The 11,305-nt window shown below is 42.3% G+C and overlaps 1 protein-coding gene across 2 annotated transcripts in view; it reads right to left on the bottom strand.

The window, feature by feature from the left end:
* Window positions 1-11,305, bottom strand: part of LOC148028291 (putative isoprenylcysteine alpha-carbonyl methylesterase ICMEL2) — a 43,057-nt gene that overhangs the window by 17,381 nt on the left and 14,371 nt on the right. The window lies entirely within an intron of this gene.

Here is an 11,305-nt window from a genome sequence, read left to right as displayed (position 1 = left end):
TTCCTGCATACAAAGTGTTTATGATAACCCTAAATCGTATACATGAGCCTTGTTTTGTGCCCTCAATTTTAGAGCCTCCGTATACATTGCCGTCCAATCATCACTCGAGAGCTTTCCTATTCACAAAAAAAGGTTGTGACCATTAATGTATGATTCACATACATAGAGCCCTCGCATACATAAACCTTGTTTTGTGCCCTCAATTTTAGAGCCTCTGCATACATTGCCATCCAATCATCACTCGAGAGCTTTCCTATTCACAAAAAAAGGTTGTGACCATTAATGTATGATTCACATACATAGAAACATTTGTAGACAAATATGCTATTTGCAATTCACCTTGGTTGTGCATTTGATGTGACAACATTTGAACTTCCTTCGGGATCATGAAAAATCGAAAGGTTACCCGATCCAGCAGTGTAGAGTTTTGTATATGAAAATTTTCCTTGGAAACCGACATCTTTGCAACATGACAACATATGTCCACATCAAAGAAATCGTCTATGCAACATTAAATGACTTTCGGATGCACAGATTGAATAAGTGATATAGGTCCGCACGTGTACCAAGAATATGCCCATCATGAGTTGCCCATAATAAAATGGTCACTTCATCCACACCATCAATATACTGTACATGTACCTTGAATGGAACAGCCACACTTTTTCAATTTCCTCAATCTTTGGATATTATCTCCCTTTCGTTCAATCCTTCCACCTCGATGGCATACATACTCAACAACTGTCTTGAGCATGGCATTGTTCTTTCAGGTGCCGAGTAAAACCAATCTGACTTTGTGCTTGATGATTATATCAATCAAGCTCTCCTGCACATGGGTCCTATTTGTCAAAGTTTTGCATGGTTGTATTTTGTTGCCCTTCTTAGCACGAGGCAAAAGATGAGAGGTACCATAGGTGATTTTCTTGTTGTCATTTTTACAGTCGCATGCATTCACTATCTCACGCACATAAGGAATAGGAATACCATGCTGTCTCATGTCAATGCACCATTCTAGCTTGATTGCATCGATTGTGGCAGTAACACCTTAATGATGTCCATCTGGGCCATGGCGATGAATTGTTTGAACAATATCTTCCCAACCTTCGATATAAGCAATCTTTGTAAAAGGTGACAATTTCAAGCATAATTGATTGCTACCATCCTTATTTTGCACCAAGCACATGTCATCCCTCATTCGTCTCCACCTTTTCAAATTAAGCAAGCCTATTGTATCATGTGCTTTCAAGGTCTCTACTATTATTGCCATGATACCTTGAATATCAAGCTCCATGAGCTTGTAGCTTTCCCTGTCAAATGTGAAATATTTAGGTGACACACAGAGAAATGGGCTCAACGAACCATGGGTTGCTACATTAGGCCTCTGACCACCGCATTGTAAAATCTCTACAACATCCCGATCATCACTCGATGAATTGCTATTATCATGTTCAGAGTATTCTTCGAATTCAAAGTCACTAACAATTCCCCCATTATGGTCCATCATCCAGCAAAGTAGATATGAAACAAGTGCATTGCAATGAGCAAGCATCTCCCATCAATCCAAACCAGTAGCAAAATCACAAAATACCATGCTGTAAGAACTTGTGCATCTCAATCTTTCTTCAATAAGCGCATAAATTATAAATCATTTAGGCTCACCTTATTGCTTTTTATTCAACCTCCCAACCCGTCCAAATTTGCAGGAACTCGAACGAAACAGTTCTGTGAGCCCTTTTGCCCGAAACTATCCCACAGACATCTGTCCTAGTTTACCATTTTGTCCTAGTTTACTAGAACCCCGAATTTTTTAAGAACTAAAAGTGTAGCACCTATAAAATCAATGGACTAGTAGGCTAAATAAAGCCAAATTGCATCAATAGTCCTTAATATAACCCATTCCACAATCCATCTCGAAAAACGAAAAGGAATGTCCGATTTTTTGGCCTAGTCTACTTTGGCGGCCTCAATAAAGTGCACAGACGTCCATTTCAACGTCCCAAATCTCTTCGAGACACGTGGTGTCTTTTCAACCGTCGATCCCAACTCTCCCCTTCATTGAATGCCCGTGTGATATAGTCTTGAGGCCGACCCACACACATTTGAGGCGGTCATGGAAGTGAGTTTGTCCACTCCCAAAATATTGGAGATCAAACAGCCCACACATATTTGAGCTGGTCCTGGAAGTGCGTTTCTCCATGTTCCCAGACGCATGCCATTACTGTAAAGGAAATGGACACTTTGGGTGTGGATCATTGTGACCACCAAAAGCAATCGTCTTCTCCTTTTCTGCTGTGAGAAGTAGCCAAGGGAAGTCTTGCCAGCAAACTAATGAGTGATCCAAGATGTTCGTGGGTGATCCAGAGTGTTGACTGATCAAGGACGAGTGTGCATTGTATAAGAGTTCTCCTTGATCAGACAGGGAAGTAGCTTCGCAGAATGGAAGTGATGAGTGTCAGTTCATGCTTGGGCTCTCAAAGCTGATACTTCTAGGAATCTCCATTAGCTATTGTAACAAAGATTTGATGATCTCTTCTGCCTTTTGGGTTCTCTCATCTTCTTTTGTAGTGCACCGTTCTAGCACTTGGCAAGGTGCTTGACGGCTGAGCTTTGAATATCGAAAATGCATGATTTGAATAGAGATACTAATGGTTTCCTCTTGGCTTTCTACATCACACTTCTCTGTTAGCCCACGGACGACTGATGGCAACAACCCTTGTGAGAATCTATAGTTCGAGACTCTTTATATTGAGCTGCTTTATCCCCAAATAGCGCAGTACACATGCCTATGGAAGGAATTAAGTCTATCTTAGCCTACACCATCTTTGTCTCCTTGCAATGCCGGAATAGATTGGGTATCATCTCAACCTACTTCTATCGTAATGGGTAGTAGCCCCAGACCTTTCTGAATTTAGCTAGTGTATCCTTAGTAGGGACGGTGAGAGGGAATAGGTTCTTCCAATCCTCTTTTAAATTTAAGGAAGAGGTCTTTAGGTCCTTTATGGAAGTACTATCTCTTATTCATCTTGCATGCAGCTTGCCCTTATAATTCACCAAGCATTTCTAGAAGTTATTTGATCCCACTGGCATAAATGGGAGCAATCATATCGTCTTTTCTAAAGATATACACCCATCCATTCTCTCTCTATATATTTAAGTTTGAAATTGCTCACTATCTCTTTCACTTCCAAGAATTGCTGACTCTCAACATCCCAGATGTCTATCCATCTAGCTTATTCTCTCTCAAACTTTAAAAAGCCTTGGCTCTTGAGAACCCAGCTATAACTGTTCTTTAAATGCTCCTGGAAATAGCCAAATAACTTGCAATAGTCTTATGTCACCTCTAAAACTATTCTCATCTCCATTCAAGATCCTTAATCGCCCTATATCACTGTTCAATGAGGGCTTGGATTGTAGGGGTTCTAGTAATCCTTAACTTGCATCCAATTGCAAGTTTATCCTCCAATGTTAGATTGATCCATATATTATGTGCCTTCAAGTAGCTTTGCATTGGTGACACGATCTTTAATGATTATCGCCCAAAGCTGCAAAGAATCCGATGCTTCAGAGGGTTGAAGCCTAATTGACAAGCTTTAGCTTCTAGACGTTAAGACCAAGGCCACCACACCTCTTAAAGATAGTCATAGTTTCTGAAGATGTTGAATGCCATCCAGTTACTCTAAAACTCCATAAGAAGTCCCTTAGTAGCTTTTCAACTTTGGATCATTCTACCCTCGAGAAAGGGCATGCTACAATCATAACAATAATAAAAGTAGATCAAAATTTGTAGATAGCCATAAAAGTCTGCCACCAAAAGTATTGAGAGGAAGGTACTTTGTCTTTTTAGTTTTGCTTTCCACCTTGGCTACAATCCATTGAAGGTTCTAATAAGAGGTGACCCCCCAATCCCGAAGGGCAACTAAGGTACCGAAACACTTTCCCAATTTGCATCTCTTTAAATCTTAATTATTCAAAAAAGAGAAGAGTGTCAAAAGATGACGTACCAGTGAGACAGTAGCGTTGGCGGGGAGAAACACGGAGTGAACTCTGCAAACATGGAGAAGAGAAGAGAAGAGATAAGAAACTCTAATGAATGGAATGATCAAGTTCCGAATCATGGAGTAAATGTGATACAAGGGACCAAGGGTGCCGTAGCACAAGGAAGATGATGAAGATAGCCATGAACCATGAACCGCAATGTCCTCCGTAAGGGGTGTGAGGGTAGTAGAGAGGCTGGAGAGAAGAGGTGACGGACTGAATGAATCAGCCGTGAGGAATGAATGAGAGAGTGGCCTATAAATAGGCACAGACAGTCTAGGATGGAGCCCCTTTTTGAGGCTGCAAACCCTAAATGCAAAACGTAGAAATGCAAAAACGCAAACTGCAAGTGAAGGGTGAAGGGTTTCTCAACACCCCCTCTCAAGCCCAAAAAGGGGAAGAAGAGAAGAGTAAGGTGGAGATGCAATGCTACATGCTGAAGAATGCTCATGCAGCAAGTGCCACTTAGACAATGTCCCTCGTGGGAAAATTGTTTACGTTGCCCAAGCGCCCTAGTACAAAGATGATGAAGACATTCAATGCATAGGAGGAATATTGGACTTTGTGTGGTGCCGAGAACCATAAGGATATGCCCGTACTCAATCTCGAGAGGTGGCTCCATACTGACCAAGTGACCAAGGCAAGAAGAAGAAGAGGAGGAAGAAGATGTTGGGGATCCTGAAGATCCGAGATTTCCACCAAAAGAGAACCTACAGTAAAGACCAGTAGAAAGAGTGAACAGAGAACCCGAAACACAACTTCGGGAGAGAAATCACTAGCTTCGTGCATCCATGTTGAAAGGAATACGAAGGCCTTGTCACCAAGTCGCGGCTGAACCTCCGAGGTCCCGATCTAAGAGGTACCTAAAGATCCTGGGTATCAGTAGAAGAGATGACTGGTCGAAGACAACCACCCCACGAAAGTAGAGGATGGGTAAAGAACTTCATGTGGAGTAGGTTCCCCCTCTGAGGTGGGAGGTGGAGGGGCCCTCTCTCCAAGAGGTCCTAGCGCCAATCGATTGTCCATGTACTGGAAAGGACTTAGTGCGCATTGGATAAGTCTTATTGCCTTGAGCATAGTACGCTGATAGCCAATGCAAAACGATCTTTGTGGCCCAAAAAGGAGAGGTGGCATAAGGAGTGCCTGGTGGAAGATGCATATACTCCCGGGGGATGGGGAGCAAAGATCGAAGTCAAAAAGCATCGGTGGTGTGTCCGGTAATGCCACAGTAGGAGCACCCAATAGTCTGGTCATCTATTGGTAAAGAAGCCATGGATACCAGTATGCCTTACTAAAGAAGGAAAAGGTCAAGCAACATGAACCACGAACCGCAATGTCCGCCTCGAGGGGTGTGAGGGTAGTGTGAAGCACGAACTGCAATGTCCGCCTCAAGGAGTGGGAGGGTAGTGGAAGGGCTGGAAATGAGCTGCCAACGGGAGGATGTGACCAACAGTAAGAGACTCCAACCAGTAGAAAACGCAGGTGAGGAGAGAGAAAGACTAAAAACGCAAGAAAAAAATAGCAGCAGCAATCAATATGCTGAAATCAGCTCCGAACAATGTGTGATTGGCTGGAAACAGGCGCCAGATTGTTCTAAACAACAATGGCCAGCTTGGACCGCGATATCCTCCGTGTTTAGAGTGTGGGCAGCAAGCTGAAAACACCTGAAACCTATAAAAACGAGATTTTGATACGGAGGAAGAAGAGAAGTGAATGTTGAACCCGCCACCGGTCTTTGCCTTCATTTGAGTGGAGGATCTTTGCCGCTGTGATGTACTAGTGAGACAATAGGGTTGGTGGGTAAAAACACAGAGTGAACTCGGCAAACATGGAGAAGAGAAGAGAAGAGATAAGAAACTCTAATGAATGGAATGATGAAGTTCCGAATCATAGAGTGAATGTGATACAAGGGACCAAGGGTGTCGTAGCACAAGGAAGACGATGAAGACAGCCACAAACCACGAACCGCAATGTCCTCCTGAAGGGGTGTGAGGGTAGTGGAGAGGCTGGAGAGAAGAGGTGACGGACTGAATGAATCAGCCGGGAGGAATGAGTGAGAGAGTGGCCTATAAATAGGCATAGACAGTCTAGGATGGCGCCCCTTTTTGGGGCTGCAAACCCTAAACGCAAAACGCAAAACGCAAAAACACAAAAACCCAAACTGCGGGTGAAGGGTGAAGGGTTTCTCAACAGAGAGTACACACATTAGCCTTCAAGATGCTAGAATTATCATCTAAACACAGTTGTGCACACATCTATGAACCTCTTGGAAGAGACAACCCCAGATCTATTTCGGAGGAGCTTGCACTTCATAATTCACCTAGTGTAACAAGCACTCTGACAATTCTTGGATACCTCTATTGGAGCTTGGTGGTTGGGGCAAGGGTTGAAGTGAAAGCTCTCACCAAATTCACAATATTTGATCATTTTCCAATCTTTGCAATGTTTGTATACTTCCATGATAGTAGAATGAATGAGACCCTTGCCCCTTTTAAGCTTAATTACTCCTACATGTCACATGATACTCATAAAAAGCACATCAATAATGTCTTGACTATGAAGAAAAGACCCTAACATAGAAACACAAATAACATTGTATGACAAAGCACAGACTGATAGAAGAACACATTTACGGTTAGAGTAACTCAGAGACAATGAACACAGAGAATGAATGAAATGATATGATTATTGAATGTGTAATGCTTGCTCATGCAACAAACACACTATGCAATGAATGCATATTATACCTTGAACTCCTATATCTTAAGGATCATGGCACGGGTAATGAGCTGGAGAGTGAGAGTGTGTCGTACTCCGGAGTCCAAACGGATCCCAAATCGCAGCAAGGCAACCTCTGGATGTCGAACACCAACAAACGCAGCCAAGGAAGGCTGCATCTAATGCACACAGCACTACAGGAGAGAGAAAGACAAAATGCAAGAGAGGAGAGAGAAAATAGTGAATGCAGCTAGAAGGGGAGAGAAAATAGCAAAGGTTGCAAGAGAGAGAAAACAGCAAACACGGGCTGCAGGAGAGAAAACATCAGCAAGACAGACCGAGAAGATGATGGCGACAACTGGAGAAGAGAGAAACTCTATAAGGTCACAACTAGGGCCTGCATACGCAGCAATATGCTGACATGGTAGACTGTGCAACAACTGGATGACGGACAGCAGCAGTCACCTGGCTGGAAACAGCAGCAAACTGATGACGGAGGGCTGAAAACAAGTGCTAGATGAGTGAAGACTGCGATGGATAGCTTGGACTATGATGTCCTCCGCAAACGGGATATGGGCAGCAAGCTGGAAACACCTAAAACCTGCAAAAATGAGATTAGGGCTAAATAAAGGGCAACATACCTATTTATAGAAAGTTTGGGCCCTCCCAAGCAGGGTTTGTGCTTATGAGATACATACACTCTCTAAGAACGTATTTCTTTTTAAATAAACAAGGTTTCTTCCTTAATTAAGCATGTTTTGGGACTGTTTAAGTGAGGCTAATGCATTTCTAGCTCAACATTGACAACTACCCATAGCTCTTGGGACCCTAGTGTATGTTCGTGACAATCTTATAGCTATTGTTGGCATTGGCATTCAAGATGAGATTACTCTTCCTCTCCTATGGGAGACTAAAGCTTTTCTTGAAACTCATGAGAACACCCAACCAAGCGAATGCTTATTTAGTTCCAACTCATTGGCAATATGAAGCTTAGATGAAAACAATGATGCAAGGGTAATGAAAGGGCTAAAAGCCTCTCAAACTTGGAAACGCATCAAAGAAGTAATAAGAGAGTGCTATCTGCCACCCTCTCACAAGTCCGTAAAGATAGATGTGTTGTGCTAAACTACATTACAAACTGATTAGCTCTTTTAAACAGCCCCAAAACATGTAATTACCGAAACTTTCATTGAAAAAGAAATGCGCTCCTAGATGAGTTTATGTATTCCATATGCCAAACCCTAATTTGGGAGGATCCACTCATTCATAAATAGAAATGTTACCCACCATTCAGCCCATCCTGTTTTTGCAGGTCATCGCTCTTCACTGCAGATTTCAGACATTAGCCTTCTCAAGCTACTGCCGTGGTGATCCTTAGCTGGCAGCCATCCAGCCTGTGTATCACTCCATATTGCAGTCATTTTCTTCTCCAGCTGCTGTCGAGGTCATCTACCAGCTGCTGCCTTCATCCAGGAGGTATCCTACAATTTGCATTTGCTGCTCCAGCCTGCTGCCCTTCATCTGACACCTGTTTCAGCCTGCTTTTTGCAGCTGATCAGGCTGCCCTACAACAACACACCCTCTCCCAATTGTCACGTAACTGTTCTCAGCCTCGAGTGATCAGTTTCCAGCACTTCCGGTGATACACTACTAGCCAGATTCAGCCTCTAGACTGCTGCATTTTGGTTAGAAGCCTGCTGCCCTTCCATTCTCAGTATTATTTTTAGGTCCAACTAGTGGTCACAACACTCCGGATCCATCTCCAATGGACGTCACACCCTGATTACTCTCATTGCCCCATCATGTACACTCTTTCCATCATTTACAACATTGATCCATTCACTTCAGAGTTCTCTTTCTTCTCTATTTCTGTTTGTGTTTTTGCATTTTTCCATTATTGTTTTAGTGGTGTTCATATGTTGTGTGTTTTCTAAGTGCAAACCCTAGCATATCTTCACAATACAAGTTTTCTAATCTAAAGCAATGCAAATTAACCTCGAAAGAGTACTACTTGGAGTTCATCACCTTAAGAAAATATGCTCCAGTAATAACTATTAAACAACAAGTGGCCCAATTATCTCAAGGTCTTAATACTCTCCTAGATCTTCATCTAGAGGAGATGACAACTACATCCTTACAAGATCCACTCATCAGAGCCAAACTTCTTCTTAAAGAGATCGATACTAATGCAATACATTCCCATAAAGGAAAAAGTCTAGATCTCACTTTGAATAACAATCCTCCAAGAAAACCCAATATGGGTCTCTAAGCTTATGCTATGAGAGAGCAAAGAACCAACCTAGAGGAAAATCTACTTTCTTCGATTACAACCAACCAAAACATTTCGAGGTGAATTGCCTAAAGTATGAAATAACTTCCATGCAATCTGAAATGCCATGAAACATTTCACATAAGTTGTTATATCCCTATGTATCTAACCCTAGTCACATTCTTCTTGAATAAGTCGTAACCCCCAACAAGGGGTTTTCGGTATATAGCCTAGTAGGATTATTGAAAAACGTGATGCTACTTGGATTGATGATGTGAGAGTGCACAATGGAAGAGAAACACAGACACAAAGAGGAGAGAGACAACAAGAGAGAAGAGAATGAAGTGATAATTTGCACTTGAACTAAATGGAAGGCTGAATACAATTGGGAATTGTTCAATCCCCGCACGCAACCCAAGGTGTCAATGAGGGCACCCAATCAAGTTGATGACAATGCTTGCACTAGAGATTGAGAATGTGAGAGACACAGTGTGTTGAACATGCAAAAAAGAGAGATGATCTCCAAGTGTTTAGGATATGGTATGAACCCAACATTGCCCAACCAATATTTAGGTAATAAAATAATGGAGTCAGCCAGCATAAATTAAGCCAATCAAATGCACATGAACCAAGAAATGTTGGCACAAACATCTGGGCAAGCCAAACCCTCTCTGTCAAGGAAAATCATGATGACCAACCACTAAAAAAGAATTGCATGTGGCTAGTACTAGTGTGAACATACTAGACATGTTGAAAAAGAAATGCACACACCTAGATTGGGCTAAAACAATCAAAGCTTCTCTGTCTTCGCCAAACTCTAACAGAGCTCACAACCAAGTGATGACAAATTGACAAAATATAAGCTAGTACCCCTTCTCAAATCCTAGGAGTATCTAAAGATCCAAAGACCTCATGTGATGAAGCATAGAAGTCTAAGACAATGGTTTCGTAGAGAGGTCTAATGCAGTATCCTTCGTGGGATAGTAGGCTACCACTAACTCACAATCCACAACTACTCCCATACAAAATGATACTAAACCTCAATATGCTTCATGCGAGTATAAAACACACAGTTCTTTACCGGAGCTAAGGCACTTTGGTTGTCTATGCATAGTTGAGTGGGTCTTGTTTGCGGAAAGTCAATCTCCTCTAACAACCAACGAAGCAAAACTACCTCCTCAGCCATAAAACAAAGTGCTTAGTACTTTGCCTCCATAGAAGATAATACTATGATTGGTTGCTTCTTACTACTCCATGAGAGAGCTCCCAATCCAAGGGAGAAAGTAAAACCTGTAGTGGAGCATCTAAACTCCATGTCTCCTACCTAATCCAAGTCACTCTATCTGGTGAGAGTGGCCCTCTCTTCATATATAAACCATATCAAGCAAGAGTAATATGGTAGGCAAAGGTCTTCTAATGATAGAGAGATAAGCGCTTTGTCCACATATCTACTATTGTCCACTACCCACTACCTACATACACAAACAAGGACAACGTCTTGTAGGCTCATAAAAAGAAAGGATCGAGCTTGAGAATTGAGCCAATCCCATAGAGCTACTAGATCCATATTAGAACCAACGGTGGGATCCTCCACAAATCAAGGAATAGGAGTAGTAACAAAATCCCAAAGATCAAAGGTATTAAGGATGCACTCCACTTTGCATGACCAAAGGGCGTAGTTCAATCCATCAAGTCAATCTTCTTTGGGTAAGGAAGGAAGGACTGGCACCTATACAAAGGGTGCCATCATGGCACTATGAGGGCCAAAGGTATAGGCCCTAGGTGAGACATGTAAAGAAGTAGAAGGAGAAAGCCACTTCAATAGTCAAGACCTAGCAGAATGATGTTCCCTTTTGGGACACGTCTCTAATCTCCGTACTTTGTGTCATTCTTCATGACGTTCAAACTAGTGAGATGCCTATCTTCAAAGGAAAATATGGTTTTCTCATCATAGTTATCAAACACATTGAACCGGTGGTACTCCCATCTCTATAATAAACCTGGAGTCACACTATAAAATTTATGTTTTGGTGTCCGGGGTGCCCTAAGAAAGGGAAAATCAGCTCCACCCCTGCAAAGGAAGATTGTAGATGTCCACACACTTAGTAGAAGGCCCAAAAACAGTACGCAACGGAAGAGAAACACGAACATAGAGAGAAGACAGAGACGGCAAGAGAGGAGGATGAAGTGACAATCTGCACCAAATCTGAAGGGAAGGCTGAATACAATGGCAAACTCATCTGTCCTTGCATGCAACCCAAGGCATCAGTGAGGTCATCGAAT

Source organism: Lygodium microphyllum, chromosome 12 (assembly GCF_053477565.2).
Source record: "Lygodium microphyllum isolate KBCC chromosome 12, Lygodium_microphyllum_v1.1.10, whole genome shotgun sequence".
Lineage (NCBI taxonomy): Eukaryota > Viridiplantae > Streptophyta > Polypodiopsida > Schizaeales > Lygodiaceae > Lygodium > Lygodium microphyllum.
Note: the sequence above shows the minus strand (reverse complement) of the source record. Positions and strands in the feature narration are given on the sequence as shown.